The 7,152-nt window shown below is 38.5% G+C and overlaps 1 pseudogene; it reads right to left on the bottom strand.

The window, feature by feature from the left end:
- Window positions 1-4,790: 4,790 nt before the first annotated feature.
- Window positions 4,791-5,658, bottom strand: LOC114514433 (annotated as a pseudogene).
- Window positions 5,659-7,152: the final 1,494 nt, after the last annotated feature.

Genomic DNA, 7,152 nt, shown 5'->3' with positions numbered 1-7,152 from the left:
TCATCCACTTCTAAAAGTTGCAGGAAGAAGTGAACCCTAAGTCTCCACAATCCCTATGGCCATTTCTGAAGGCGGGATTCTGTAAACCAGCAGTTGTTATTCTGATCAGAAGACTCCCCAGGAATGCCTTCTGATTGTCTTCATGGAGTCAGTTTGAACTGCTCTCCCGGGAGTGATTGGGTGAGTCCCTGAAGAGTTTCTTGTTGAACACTCTGTAGATAACAGATCTTTTTTCCTTAACAATTCCAAACGCAATGTTTTAAAGACCTAAAAGCCACGCCTAGATATCTGTTGCAATCTCTCAGTTACTTCATTACGTTCCCATGAAGGAATACAAGAAGAAAACAGACTGGGTCAGATCAGTGGTCCATTCTGCCCAGCGTTCAGCTCTCACGCTGGCAGGAAAGGATCATTTGTCATTTGCACTCTGTGATGTCAATTTCAAAGAATTCCACAACTGCCCAAGCAGGTCAGACTTGTCCTAATTACATATTGTAACCCAACCATTCATCATCTTAGCACAGTCCTTTAGAATGTATTGATATAGATTTATGCAGATTATATTCACTTAAGCATCTGCTAACTCAAGAACATTTATTGAGTGCCTTTTGTGTGTCAAACAACTTCCAAGGTATAATGGATCCAGAGGTGATTAAGACCTATTGCCCTTCAAAAGCTCAGGTAAACAGATGACAGCTGTGTAGTTATAGAGAGGTTATAATGGAGGATAGTAGAAAACACTATAGAGAATTACAGTATAGGGGTTGTGTTTCCCTTTTGGGGGTAGATTGGTTCAGGTACCATGACCCCTTTATGCCAGGTCCCAGAACAAACACGCAGAAAGCAGATATACACTGAATTCGCCTTTGGAGCCAAGGCCAGCAGACGCACAGCCTAAAACAGGGTCACTTTGCAAAGCCCAGCCTGGATCTGCCATATGCAGTCAAATCCCATGACTGACTATGAAAATAAATGCTTATTGCTCATAAGTATTTTGTTTGGGTTGTTTTTCTTCTATGTAACATTTTTATAATAATCAACTAATACCAAACATATGGCCCTAGCAGATGAACAATGTTCAGAAACTGGTAGATCTAACTCTTCTCACCCTTTTTCTCCCAGCATCAAGGATCCATGGAAAATGGAATGCGTGTGTAAGTGAATGTGTCTACACTGTATTTAAACAACCTACTCTACTGTTCCATCACCAAAGAGAATTTACCTCCCCACTATGGAAGGGAAACTAAGATACAGAAATTTACTGTAGTGCCTAAAATCTATTCATTAAATATGAAATTAAGTATATAAAACATACAGGATCAAGTGTCATTTATAAAAACGGTTGCCTAACCTGCGAGGAAAGCTCAATAAAGATTTGAGTTTTCTCTCACAAGAGAATGAGTACTGGGACGATGAAATATGCTGGCCTTTCTTCAGGGGCAGGTCTAGGTAAAAACAGGCACCTGTGATTCTTAGGAGAACCTTCACAACTACAACCTGGACAAGTAACTAACCTAGTTTCTATTTATGGAAGTTGTAAAGAGGAAATTCTTGCAGCCCTTTCTAAGAGATAAAAAGAACCTGATGTGATGGCTGGGCTACTTTTTACTTTTAACATGGGGAAAACTGAAGCATATTGCAATCAAACTCTACCAAAATTGAACTTTGAATTTGGTTTACAGAGTCTGCATAAGATGGTCTGGTATTTGAGCACCTCAGTTTTTATGTGCTATCACATTATAGGCTTTTAAAAAAAGGACACATGAAGACATGTGCATACCAATAAAGCAGTCACCCTCCATTCCCCATAACCCAAATCCCCCGACAACCACTAATCTGATTTCTATCTCTATGGATTTACTTATTCTGGATATTCCATTCAAATGGACAGTTATGCATTTCATTCCTGCTACAAGTCGGTGTTGACAGCTTATTCTGTGGCAACCAAAGACTTGACACATGTCCCAGATTATGAGAGAAACAAGGAAAGAAAATTAGCCTTCACTGATGGTCAACTATGATACTTCTTTTCTATGTTGTTAATCTTTACAACACTTCTCTTGGGTAAACAGAATCTTTTGTATTTTCAAAATTGAGGAAATACAGTCTTGGAATGGTGCCTTACATTAGGTTTTCTGGAAAAAGACTCTGCCACAGTGTTTTGTATGCAGGTCTTTTAGGAAGTAAACACGGGCACCACACCTGTAAGGAGTAGATGCGAGCAGACTGCACAGAGAGGTTGGTGCCATTACCATAGAGACCTCAACTGATCTGCAAGGAGTCTGAAATGTTCTCAGATTGAGACCAGGAGCTGGGATAAATCTGAATAACTACTTTAATAAAAATTATTTTATTCATTCTTTAAAAAATCAAGTAGGAGGAATGAACTCATTGATTTTCTTTATTTGTTTATTCATTGATTGATTCATTCACAGACACTTAAAGAGCCCCCACTATGTGCCAGAATCTACTCTAGGTGCTGTGTAAATGCTGAATATTTATTAAGGGTACATTTGCTCTCTGAGGATCTTGCAGTCCAGCCTTGTCAATGGCTAAGTAAATAAGGTCTTTGAAAACCACATATATATATACACACACATGCACATTATAAAACTTACACCAAATTAAAACAAGAAGGACCTAATCTGCAAACAAATTTTCCCTCAAGGCTACAGGAAATCCCCAAGGGACAGGAAGACACTTGTATAGACCCAAGTATTCCCTTCCCCCTTGAAAACCACTTTTTGTGGGTAGAACTAATTAAAGAGTATACTTTTCTGTTTCATCTCTCAGTTTGATGGATTTGGCTCTGCGCAGAGGACAGTGTCTGGCTTGGATTGTTTCTGAATTTGCCTCTGCATCAACTGTAATCTCTAGACTCTTCTCCCTGCCACAGTGGGGAAAATGTTTTTAGTAGGAATAATAATGCCTTAAATGAAGTGACTAAAGAAAGTAGATTGGAAAGTAAAGATTGAGCTAAATAAAAATGTCATAATAGGTAAGAAATGCTGCCAGTATTTTTCCAGTGGGACTCTTAGCCCACTATCCATCAATATTTTGGGCTTAAAGTAGACAATGTAATTAAAATGATACCATTTGCTGAGACCTCCACGGACATAAAAGAGCACAGTTCTGGCTTCAGAGCATCGTTGTCAGCAGAATAATGTGAACCCAGTATCAACAACTAAAGTAATAAAGACAAGGTGAGGTTTCTTTTCAAAGTCAACCAATTTGAAAGAGATAATAATGCCCAAACAGCATGTCAACCTCTGAATCTGTTGTTATATTCCAAGAAGAAACATGTGGAGTCTACTACTATATACACTGTACTGCTTTGTGAAATGAGAGTAAAAAAAGTACAACTTTGGGTTAAGAGAAAAAGAGGTAGTTGACATTTAAAGTGTTTCAAACTGAGGTTGAGTTATGCTAATCTAATTTCTTAGAAACACTCAAATCAACAAACTCATTGCTAAAAGAGAGTAAAAAAATATAAACCTTCTGAAAACTAGGAATAGCTCATTCATGAACTAATTTGTTTGTTTGTATTATCATATGCCAGACACTTTCCAGGAACAGGTATTAAAGTAAAAGATACAAGAAAAATTTTCTTTTTATTTTCTTGGAACTCTTTCAAATAGAGAAGGAAATAAAATTATCAAGTGTAAAATAAATAGTGCCAATATAATATTGAAGACTGATAGGGCTATAAAAAATTAAAACACAGACATAATATAGAGCAGCAATTTTTAAACTTTTTCATCTCATGGCACACATAAAATAATTACTGAAATTCTGCAGCACTCCAAAATATATATTTTTTCTTGATCTGATAAAAAATAGATATAATTTTGATTCATTCACACCAGACAACTATTGTTGTGTTGGTTGTTGTCAATTTTTTATTTGACAATCTAAGAGAAAAGAAGTCAGTGCCCCTGACTAAATAGCCAGGTGTTGCATGTTTTAAAAATTCTTGTGGTGCCCCAGTTGAAAATCACTGATATAGTGGAAAATGGCAGGACTGAGGATTTCAGATGGGGTAGTAGATGTTGGCTTCTCATAAAAGGAACAATTTGAAGGAAGAAAGGGAGCTTCTAGGGGAATATGTGGAGATCAGGGACTCCAAGAAGATGAAACAGTACAAAAATCCTAAGGTGGAAACAAGTTTGGCATAAATGAGAATATTCTGGCAAGCCAGGTTATGATCTATCACGAGGCTGTGTGTCCTGGTATATGGTCTCCTAGTTGCCTGTTCCTAATCCACCCAGAGACACTGGATGCAATCCTGAGAGGTCCAGGAGTTTAGAGAACAAGAGTGAGAATGGCAAGAGATGTAGCTGGCAAAGCTAAACCATGTCATTGGAAATGCAATGCACCTAGAGTCAGGCATCTGGATTCTGATATGGCCACTGAGGACGGAGTGATCTGTAGCCAATTGCTGCTTTACTTAGAGCTTCAACACCTTCTCTACAAAGCAAAGACACTGCATCTGATGCTCCATAATGCCCTGTTTTCCCATACTCTTCACAATTCTGTGAACCTACTATTTAAAGTTCAATTGAAATAGGGTGGCTTAGAACTTCAGACCTTGGAGATGTCAGTGGTTAATTCCATCATATAATGCTTTACTTTGTTTGTTTAGGTTAAAATAATTAAATCTCCAAAGGAGATAGGTTTGAGGGTGGGAGGCGGGGACAGGTGGGGAGGGGAGCGTGGTGGGGTGAAAATGGAGACAACTGTACTTGAACAACAATAAACAACAAAAAAAAAAAAAAAGAAAGAAAGAAAAGAAAGCCCTAACTGTAGTTTATTTGGAAGTACAGATAATCGGTACCAAATTTATCCATTAAGTTGTAATGGGCAACTGTAAGCAAATGGTATCAAACTGTATAACTTTTAAAAATTAATATGAATTTGTTGTGAACTGTATAAAAATTCATTATTCTTCCATTTCTCCCAAAGGCTCTGCAAAGTCAGTTATGTACCATTCTGAATTCTCCTTTACTTGTCTGATCACATTTCCTCCAAATCAATGAAAACGTCAGCAGGAGGACAGGGTTCCATGTCTGTGGCTCCACCTCCAATCATGATTGTTTCCTTAAAATGAAGTTTTTCCTTTAAAAGTTTAATAACTTTGCCTTTCCCACCAGATTTAGCTGTTGGCTGCATCCTATCAAAACCTGCATACTCACCATGAAAGTAGAATTTCAGGCTATTGGCAAATACATTGGTGGATGGGATATTAAGTTTTGAAGCACCATGGAGCATCTACAATGCTCCTAAATCCACCAGATGTTAGGAAAACCTGAACATTTCACTCTTGTAGGTGACTTACCAGCTCCCTTATGCTAGGGGTCAGGTGTGCAGGGTGCTCTATGGTGAGCCTCTGGACCTGTTCCCTGGAGGGCTGGATCAGTACTAGGCACTCTGTGAGGGCAGCCTTGAAAGGCACTGCCCCACTCATAGCTCACTTTGCCATTTCTGACACAGCATCCTCAACTCCACAGATTTTGGCCAGCGTAACAATGCCTTCTTCTCTGATGACTGTGCTGTCAACATCAAAGCGGACTGCATCCACTGAACAGAAAACTTCCTCAACTCTGAGTGGGAGACAATCCTTAGAAGAATGTCCTCCCCATACAGAGGGCCCAGAGACATATGAAAGGATGTTCAGCAACACTAACCATTAGAGAGATGCAAATTAAAACCACAATGAAACACCATTTCATACCAGTCAGAATGGCCATCATAAATAAATCAACAAACAACAAGTGCTGGCCAGGGTGTGGAGAAAAGGGAACCCTGGTGCACTATTGGTGGGGATGCAGACTGGTGCAGCCACTGTAGAAAACAGTATGGAGTTTCCTCAAAAAACTAAAAATGGAACTGCCATTTGACCTGGTAATTCCACTTTTGGGATTGTATCCTAAGAGTCCTGAAATACCAATTCCAAAGAACCTATGCACCCCGATGTTCACAGCAGCACAATTTACAATAGCTAGGTGTTGGAAGCAACCTAAATGCCCATCAGTAAGTGAATGGATCAAAAAACTATGGTATGTTCACACAATGGAATTCTATGCAGCAGAAAGAAAGAAGGAGCTCCTACCCTTTGCAACAGCGTGGATGGATCTGGAGAGCATTATGCTAAGTGAAATAAGTGAGGAGGTAAAAGACAAATACAATATGATCTCACCTCTAAGTGGAACTAATCAATAAAACAAACAAGCAAGCAAAATATAACCAGAGACATTGAAATTAAGAACAAACTGACAGTAACCAGAGGGGAAGGGAGAGGGGGATTATGGGGGGCAAATCCCCCATAATCCTTAAAGAGGAAGGGTCATCCAGGAACATGTTTAAAAGACACATCGACAAAGCTAGAGGGAGGTAGGATCAAGGTGGGGAGGTGGGGATGGGTGGGGTGAGGGAGTGGGAGGAAAATGGAGACAACTGTACTTGAACAACACTAAAATAATAAAAAATATAAAAAAGAAAAAAATAATTAAATCAATTATCTTTTACACAATAGCCAGCAAGCAATTCTGTTTTAGTGAAGTGAGTAAAGGAATTTTGAGACCAAACATAATGGAGAAAGAAAATAAAGAGTGGATGTGGATTTTTGGCCATTGGTAAAGAGCATTGGACCTCGTTTGCACCAGGTGGTGGCTGACCACAGGAACTTTCTGGATTTTGAATATTGAGCATATTATTTTTAGGGACTAATTGCAGATTGTCAGAAATATTTATTTATTTAATTAATTTATTGGGATGACATTAGTTAATAGGATTATTTGGTTTCAAGCGTAAATTTCTATAATACGTGATCTGTATATTACCTTGTGTGCCCATTACCAGGAATTTTTAAGTAAGGCAGAGCTGAGTAAGAGGCAGTCAGACCATCCATTGAATGATGAACATGTCTACATTTTCAGAGTATGAAAGAATAATGTTGGCATTTAATTTAACCACCCAGTATAAACAGAAGGTAACCTCTCCATTCTATAAATGAGTAAGCAGAAGCCCAAACTAGCTAAAAAAAATTGCTTAACATTGTTGATTTCCAGCAAAACCAGGGCTAGAATCCAGGTTTCCTGATTCCAATTCCTTTACTTTGAGATGGGTATAATTAAATAATATTGTAAACATATT

This window comes from Phyllostomus discolor, chromosome 7 (genome assembly GCF_004126475.2).
Source record: "Phyllostomus discolor isolate MPI-MPIP mPhyDis1 chromosome 7, mPhyDis1.pri.v3, whole genome shotgun sequence".
Taxonomy (NCBI): Eukaryota; Metazoa; Chordata; class Mammalia; order Chiroptera; family Phyllostomidae; genus Phyllostomus; species Phyllostomus discolor.
Note: the sequence above shows the minus strand (reverse complement) of the source record. Positions and strands in the feature narration are given on the sequence as shown.